Here is a 9,035-nt window from a genome sequence, read left to right on the forward strand (position 1 = left end):
CATCTCTCCTTCCAACTGATTCATCCATCTCTCCTTCCAACTGATTCATCCATCTCTCCTCTCCAACTGATTCATCCATCTATCCTTCCAACTGATTCATCCATCTCTCCTTCCAAATGATTCATCTATCTATCATCTCTCCTTCCAACTGATTCATCCATCTCTCCTTCCAACTGATTCATCCATCTCTCCTCTCCAACTGATTCATCCATCTCTCCTCTCCAACTGATTCATCCATCTTCTCCTTCCAACTGATTCATCCATCTTCTCCTTCCAACTGATTCATCCATCTCTCCTCTCTCCTCTCCAACTGATTCATCCATCTATCCTTCCAACTGATTCATCCATCTCTCCTTCCAAATGATTCATCTATCTATCATCTCCTCCTTCCCACGATTCATCCATCTCTCCTTCCCAACTGATTCATCATTCCTTCCTCTCCACTGATTCATACATCTCTCCTCTCCAACTGATCCTCCATCTTCTCCTTCCACTGTCTTCATCCACTTCTCTTCCAATGATTCATCCATCTCTCCTCTCCCACTGGGATTCATCGATCCTCTCCATCCACTGATTCATCCTCTCTCTTCCAACTGATTCATCCCAATCTCTCCTCTTCCAACTGATTTCATCACTCTCCTCTTCCAACTGATTCATCATCTCTCCTCTCCAACTGATTCATCCATCTTCCTCTCCAACTGATTCATCCATCTTCTCCTTCAACTGATTCATCCATCGTCTCTCTTCCAACTGATTCATCCATCTCTCCTCTCTCAACTGATTCTCCATCTCTCCTCCACTGGATTCATTCTCTCTCTTTCCACTGATTCATCATCTCTCCTCTCCAACTGATTCATCATCTCTCCTCTCCAACTGATTCAGCCATCTCTCCTCTCCAACTGATTCATCCATCTCTCCTCCTCAACTTATTCTCATCTCTCCTTCCAACTGATTCATCCATCTCTCCTCTCCAACTGATTCATCCATCTCTCCATCCAAGCTGATTCATTCCATCTCTCTTTCCAACTGATTCATCACATCTCTCCTCTACAACTGATTCATCCATCTCTCCTGTCCAACCTGATTCATCCTCTCTCCTCTCCACCTTGATTGCATCCATCTCTCTTCTCCAACTGATTCAATCCATCTCCCTTTCCTTTCCAACTTATTCATCCATCTCTCCCTCTCCTTTCCAACTGATTGATCCATCCTCTCATCTCCTTCCAACTGCTTGATCCATTCTCTCCTCTCCTTCCAACTGATTCATCCATTCTCTCCTCTCCTTCCACTGATTCATCATCTCTCCTCTCCAAACTGCTTCATCCATCTACTCCTCTCCAACTGTTCATCCATCTCTCCTCTCCAACTGATTCATCCATCCTCATCTCCAACTGATTCATCCATCTCTCCTTCCACTGTTCATCCATAATCTCCTCTCCAACTGAATCATCCATCTCTCCATCCAACTGATTCATTCATCTCTCTTCCACTGATTCATCATCTTCCTCTCCAACTGAGTCATCATCTCTCTTCCACTGATTCATCATCTCTCCTCTCCAACTGAATTCATCCCTCTCTCCTCTCCAACTGGATTCATCCATCTTCTCCTTCCAACTGATTCATCCATCTCTCCTCTCCAACTGTTCTCCATCTCTCCATCCCAACTTGATTCTTCATCTTCTCTTTCCAACTGATTCATCATCTCTCCTCTCCAACTATCGTTATCCATCTCTCCTCTCCAACTGATTCAATCCTCTCTCCTCTCCAACTGATTCATCCATCTCTCCTCTCTCCTTCAACTGATTTCTCCATCTCTCCCTCTCCTTCCAGATTGATCCATCTCTCCTCTCCTTCCAACTGATTGATCCATCTCTCCTCTCCTTCCAACTGATTGATCCATCTCTCCTCTCCTTCCAACTGATTGATCCATCTCTCCTCTCCTTCCAACTGATTCATCCATCTCTCCTCTCCTTCCAACTGATTCATCCATCTCTCCTCTCCTTCCAACTGATTTCAGCATCTCTCCTCTCCAACTGATTTCATCCATCTCTCCTCTCCAACTCATCATCCATCGCTCCTCTCCACGTGATTCATCCATCTCTCCTCCCAACTGATTCATCCATCTCTCCTCTCCAACTGAAATTCATCCATCTCTCCTCTCCAACTGATTCATCCATCTCTCCTCTCCAACTGATTCATCCTCTCTCCTCTCCAACTGATTCATCCATCTCTCCGCTGCCAACTGATTTCATCCATCTATCCTCTCCAACTGATTCCATCCTATCTCCTCTCCTCCAAATGATTCATCCATCTCTCCTCTCCAAATGATTCATCCATCTATCCTCTCCTCTCCAAATGATTCATCCATCTCTCCTCTCCAAATGATTCATCCATCTACTTGGTAAAAGGCAGTAAACAGAGTAATGACGGTGCAGCTGTGCTGTTAGATAGCCTCTCTAAGGCTGTGCTGAGATCATTAAACGGCATGGGGGGGGGGGGGGGGGGCTCAGGGGCCAAACAGCCTTTCACACAGCACCTGCAACCATTGGGAGGAAACAATGGACGAGAGAGAGAAGGAGCGGAGGGGGACGCAGGCCGGCACAGACCGAGGAGGGTAAACACACGGTTTTTTTATGACAGCTCCTACAGTTTCAAAGGCAGCTGCTGCACACTAACCTTTTATACACACACACCACACACACACACACACACACACACTAATGTTAGTCCAGCGTTCATATGCCACGGAGGGAGTCAGGTTAACAGAGAGCATCTTGCAATTTAAGTTATTGGTTCATCGTTGTGCAGTGAAGGATATTGGCGGTGTGTCTATATGAGAGGGTTTAAAACACAGTAACGATGGTTGACCGTTTCCTCTGCAGGGGCTCAGTGAGCAGGGGCCACTTGGCCCACATGTTCCCTCCTAGCGTCCAGGTCAGGTGCACACACAAAACCGCGATGTCTCCAAATAACCAGTGACATAATTGTTCCTCGTTAATAGTCACATCCCACATCGTCCTGGGACAGAAGTGACATACATCTATGTTACCTAGAGAGATTATACCCCCCCAGCCATCCCATCCAGCCTCGGTACCTTTGGCAGCATAGGAGTGGTCCTCTTGCTCTTCTTGCCAATTGGTATCTCCGAAGGTCGGTATCAAGGCGTAGAGCTCGTCCAGCTCATTCATGGTGAAATTCCTCTCGATTCTCTGTTGATCACCACTCGGAGGACAGAGACTGTTTTAGCCACCTGGCGGTCTAGATCGTCTCTTCCATATACCCTGAGAGGAGCAGAGGACAGGTTTATATCTATAGTACCGAGAGGAGAAGAGGACAGTTTCTATCTATAAGTACCCTGAGAGGAGAAGAGGACGAGGACGGTTTATATCTATAGTACCCTGAGAGGAGACGAGGTCAGGTTTATATCTATAGTACCCTGAGAGGAGAAGAGGACCAGAGGACAGGTGAATATCTTATAGTACCCCTGGTAGGAGAAGAGACAAGGACAGGGGTATATTTCTATAGTACCCTGAGAGGAAGAGGACAGAGGACAGGTTTATATCTATAGTACCCTGAGAGGAGAAGAGGACAGAGGACAGTTTACATCTATAGTACCGCTGAGGGAGAGAGGACAGAGGACAGTTTTAATGTCTATAGGTACCTGAGAGGAGAAGGGACAGAGGACAGGGTTTTATTTCCTATAGTACCCTGAAGAAGAGGACAGTCCAGAGGCCATGTTTATTCTATAGTACCCTGGAGCGGAGAAGAGGAACAGGTTTTACTTTTAAATTTCTATAGTACCCTGAGGGGGGAGAAGAGGACAGGTTTTATTTCTATAGTATCCCTGAGAGGAGACGAGACAGAGAAGGTTTATATCTATATACCCTGAAGGAGAGAGGTCAGGTTATATCTATAGTACCCTGAGAGGAGAAAGGACAGGTTTTAATCTATAGTACCTGAGAGGAGAAGAAACAGGTTTTATATCTATCGTCCCTGAAGGAAGAAGAGGTCAGGTTTATATCTATAGTACTCCAGCTGAGAGAGAAGAGGACAGGTTTATATCTATAGTACCCTGAGAGGAGAAGAGTACAGAGTACAGTTTATATCTATATACCCTGAGAGGGGGAAGAGTCAGGTTTATATCTCAGTAACCCTGAGAGAAGAGGTCGGTTTATAGTCTATAGTACCCTGAGTAGAGAATAGTACAGTTTATATCTATAGTACCCTGAGAGGAGAATAGGACAGGTTTATATCTAAGTACCCTGAGAGGAAGAAGAGGACAGAGGAAGGGTTTATATCTATAGTACCCTGAGAGAGAAAGGTCAGGTTTATATCTATAGTACCCTGCGAGAGAAGAGGACAGGTTTATATCTTAGTACCCCGAAGAGGATAAGAGGTCAGGTTTATATTATAGTACCCTGAGAGGAAGAGGACAGGTTTATATCTATAGTAAACCCTGAGAGAGAAAAGAGACGGGACAGGTTTATATCTATAGTTACCCTGAGAGGAAAGAGGACAGTTTATATCTATAGTACCCTGAGAGGAGTAAAGAGGACAGGTTTTAAAATCTAAGTACCCTGAGAGGAGAGAGGACAGAGGACAGTTTATATCTATAGTACCATGAGAGGGAAAGTCAGGTTTATATCTATAGTACCCCTGAGAGAAGAGGTCAGGTTTATATCTATAGTAACCCTGAGATGAGAATAGGGACAGGTTTATATCTATAGTACCTGAGAGGGGAAGAGGACAGGTTAATATCTATGAGTACCCTGAGAGGCGAAGAGGACAGGTTAATATCTAAGTACCTCTGAGAGTAGAAGGACGGTTTATATCTATAATACCCTGAGAGTGAAAGGACAGGTTTTTCTATCTATAGTACCCGGAGAAGGAGAAGAGGACAGGTTTTATATCTATAGTACCCTGAGAGAGAAGAGGACAGGTTATATCTATAGTACCCTGAGAGGAGAAATGGACAGGTTTCTACTATAGACCCTGAGAGAGAAGAGGTCAGGTTTTATCTATAGTACCCTGAGAGAGAAGAGGACAGAGGACAGGTTTATATCTATAATACCCTGAGAGGAGAAGAGGACGGTTTATATCTATAGTACCCTGAGAGGAGAAGAGGACAGAGGACAGGTTTTATCTATAGTACCCTGAGAGGAGAGAGGACAGGTTTTTATATCTATAGTACCCTGGAGGAGAGAGGACAGAGGACATTTTATATTCTATAGTACCCTGAGAGAGAAGAGGACAGGTTTATATCTATAGTACCCTGAAGGAGGAGATGACAGGTTTTATATATACTACCCCTGAGAGGAGAAGAGGACAGGTTTAATATCTATCGTACCCTGAAGGAGAAGAGGACAGAGTACAGTTATATCTATAGTACCCGGAGAGGAGAAAGAGGACAGGTTATATCTATATTACCCTGAGGGAGAGAACAGGTTTATATCTAAAGTACCCTAGAGGAGAAGACGTCAGGGTTTTATATCTATAGTACCCTTGAGAGAAGAGAGGACAGAGTACGTTTATATCTATATCCCTGAGAGGAGAAGAGCAGAGGACAGGTTTATATCTATAGTACCCTGAGGGGAGAGGTCAGGTTTATATCTATTAGTCCCCTGAGAGGAGAAGAGGACAGAGGAACAGGTTTTATATCTATAGTACCCTGAAGGGGAGAAGAGGACAGGTTTATATCTATGTACCCTGAGAGACAAGAGGACAGGTTTATATCTATAGTACCCTGAGAGGAGAAGAGACAGGTCAGAGGACAGGTTTATATCTAAGTAACCCTGAGAGGGTAAGAGGACAGGTTTTATATCTATGATATACCCTGAGAGGAAGAAGAGGACAGGTCGAGGACAGGTCAGCGGAAGGTTTTATATCCTATAGTACCCTGAGAGGATAAGAGGACAGGTTAACATCTATAGTAACCCTGAGAGAGAAGAGGTCCACGCCAGCCCCTGACATAGCCTCCCCATCACCGCAGAACAGTGATCGATTGAGTTGCTGACTGTTGCCTGACCTGGTTGCTGACTGACTGGTTGGCTGGCTGGCTAACTGACTGACTGACTGGCTGGCTAGCTAGCTGACTGACTGGCTGGCTGGCTGGCTAACTGACTGGCTAACTGACTGACTGGCTGGCTGGCTAACTGACTGGCTGGCTGGCTAACTGACTGACTGACTGGCTAACTGACTGACTGACTGACTGACTGGCTAACTGACTGACTGCCTGGCTAACTGACTGGCTAACTGAATTGATCACCTGGGCTGGTTACCTGAGCCAGGAATCGGTAGACGTAGCAGGTCTTGAGCTGCCCGAAGCGGTAGAGTCTGAAGATACTCTGGATGTCGTACGACGGGTTCCAGGACGCGTCTAAAAGATGATGACCCGTAGCTCCTATCAGGTTGATGCCCAGAGAACCAGCCCTGTCGATATCCGGAACACCGACCTCTACAAAGAGAGGGGGAGGAGAGGAGAGGAGGTGGAGAGGTAGAGGGAGGAGTAGAGAGGTAGGAGGAGAGGAGGAGAGGTATAGAGGGAGAGGTAGGAGAGGTAAGATGGAGGAGAGGTAGAGATGGAGGAGAGGTAGAGATGGAGGAGAGGTAGAGATGGAGGAGAGCGAGGAGGTAGAGATGGAGGAGAGGAGAGGTAGAGATGGAGGAGAGGAGAGGTAGAGATTGGAGGAGAGGATGTAGAGGATGGAGAGAGGAGAGTAGAGATGGAGGTGAGATGAGGAGAGGTGATATGGAGAGAGGAGAGGTAGAGATGGGAGGAGAGGAGAGGTGATAGATGGAGGAGAAAGTACGAGGGGGCATAGACCCGACTTCTCTCATGGAAGATGTCCTACTTACACTATCACTATGAAGGTACAGGACTATCAAAGTAACTTGTTTCTACTTACCATGGTATGGTGTCCTTTGTAGAGTATAGGGATATTGTTTATCCGACGTTTCCTCCTCACATTTGGGGGGGGATTGTTTTCCTCCTCATTTAGGGGGGGGGGGGGGAGTGTTTTCCTACTCACATTTAGGGGGGGGGGGAGGGTTTTCACTACTCACATTTAGGTGGGGGGGAGTGTTTCCTACCTCACATTAGGGGGGGGAGTGTTTTTTTCCGCCTCAACATTAGGGGGGGATTGGGTTTCCTCCTCACATTTAGGGGGGGATTGTTTCCTCTCTCACATTTCGGGGGGGGAGTGTTTCCTCCTCACATTTAGGGTGGGGAGTGTTTCTCCTCACATTTAGGGGGGGGAGTGTTTCCCCTCCTCACATTTAGGGTGGGAGTGTTTCCTCCTCACTTTAGGGGGGGGGAGTGTTTCCTCCTCACATTTAGGGGGGGGGGGGGGTGTTTTCCTCCTCACATTTTAGGGGGGTGGGGAGTGTTTTTCCTCTCACATTTAGGGGGGGGAGTGTTTCCTCCTCACATTTAGGGGGGAGTGTTCCTCCTCACATTTAGGGGGGGGGGGAGTGTTTCCTCTCACATTTAGGGGGGGGGGAGTGTTTCCTCCCTTCACATTTAGGGGGGGGAGTGTTTTCCTCCTCACATTTAGGGGGGAGTGTTTTCCTCCGCACATTTAGGGGGGGGCGTGTTTCCTCCTCGACATTTATGGGGGGGAGTGTTTCCTCTCACATTTAGGGGGGGGAGTGTTCTCGACTCACTTTAGGGGGGGGGAGTGTTTCCTCCTCAATTTAGGGGGGGAGTGTTTCCTCCCCACATTTAGGGGGGGAGATGTTTCCTCCTCCTCACATTTAGGGGGGTAGTGTTTCCTTCTCTCACATTAGGGGGGGAGTGTTGCCTCCTCACCATTTAGGGGGGTGGAGTGTTTTCCTATCCTCAACATTTAGGGAGAATGGAGTGTTTCCTCCTCACATTTAGGGGGGGGAGTGTTTCCTCCTCACATTTAGGGGGGGAGTGTTTCCCTCCTCACATTTAGGGGGGGAGTGTTTCCTCCTCACATTTAGGGGGGGGAGTGTTCCGCCCACATTTTAGGGGGGGAAGTGTTTCCTCCTCACAATTTAGGGGGGGGAGTGTTTGCCTCCTCACATTTAGGGGGGGAGTGTTTCTCCCTCACATTTAGGGGGGGGAGTGTTTCCTCCCTCACATTTAGGGGGGGGGGAGCTGTTTTTTTCCTCCCCACATTTAGTGGTAGTGTTTCCTCCCCACATCTAGGGGGGGGAGTGTTTCCCTCCCGCACATTTAGGGGGGGTGTTTCCTCCTGCACATTTAGGGGGGGAGTGTTTCCTCCTCACATTTAGGGGGGGAGTGGTTTCCTCCTCACTTTAGGGGGGGAGTGTTTTCCTCCTCACATTTTAGGGGGGGGAGTGTTTCCTCCCCACATTTAGGGGGGGGGGAGTGTTTCCTCACCCAACATTTTGGTGGGGAGTGTTTTTCCTCCCCACATTTAGGTGGGGGGGTGGAGTGTTTTTCCCTCCCCACATTTAGGGGGGGGGAGAAGTGGTTTTTCCCTCCCCACATTTAGGGGGGGAGGTTTCCTCCCACTTTAGGGGGGAGTGTTTCTCACATTTAGGGGGGGAGGGTTTCCTCACCACAACTTTAGGGGGGGGGGAGTGTTTCCTCCCCGCATTTAGGGGGGATGTTTCCTCCCCACATTATAGAGGGGGGGAATGTTTCCTCCCCAACATTTAGGGGGGGGGAGTTGTTCCTCCTCACAATTTAGGGGGGGGGGGTGTTTCCTCCTCACGTATTTAGGGGGGGAGTGTTTCCTCCTCACATTTAGGAGGGGGAGTGTTTTTCCTCCTCACATTTAGGGGGGTAGTGTTTCCTCTCCTCACATTTAGGGGGGGTGTTTTTCCTCCTCACATTTAGGGGGGAGTGTTTCCCCTCACATTAGGGGGGAGTGTTTCCTCTCACATTTAGGGGGGGTGATTGTTTTCCTCCTCACATTTAGGGGGGGAGTGTTATTTCCTCCATCACATTTATGGGTGGGAGTGTTTTCCATCTCCACATTTAGGGGAGGGAGTGTTTCCTCCCCATTTAGGGGGGAGTGTTTCCCTCCCACATTTAGGGGGGG

Source organism: Salvelinus namaycush, chromosome 5, assembly GCF_016432855.1.
Source record: "Salvelinus namaycush isolate Seneca chromosome 5, SaNama_1.0, whole genome shotgun sequence".
In the NCBI taxonomy this organism is placed as follows: Eukaryota; Metazoa; Chordata; class Actinopteri; order Salmoniformes; family Salmonidae; genus Salvelinus; species Salvelinus namaycush.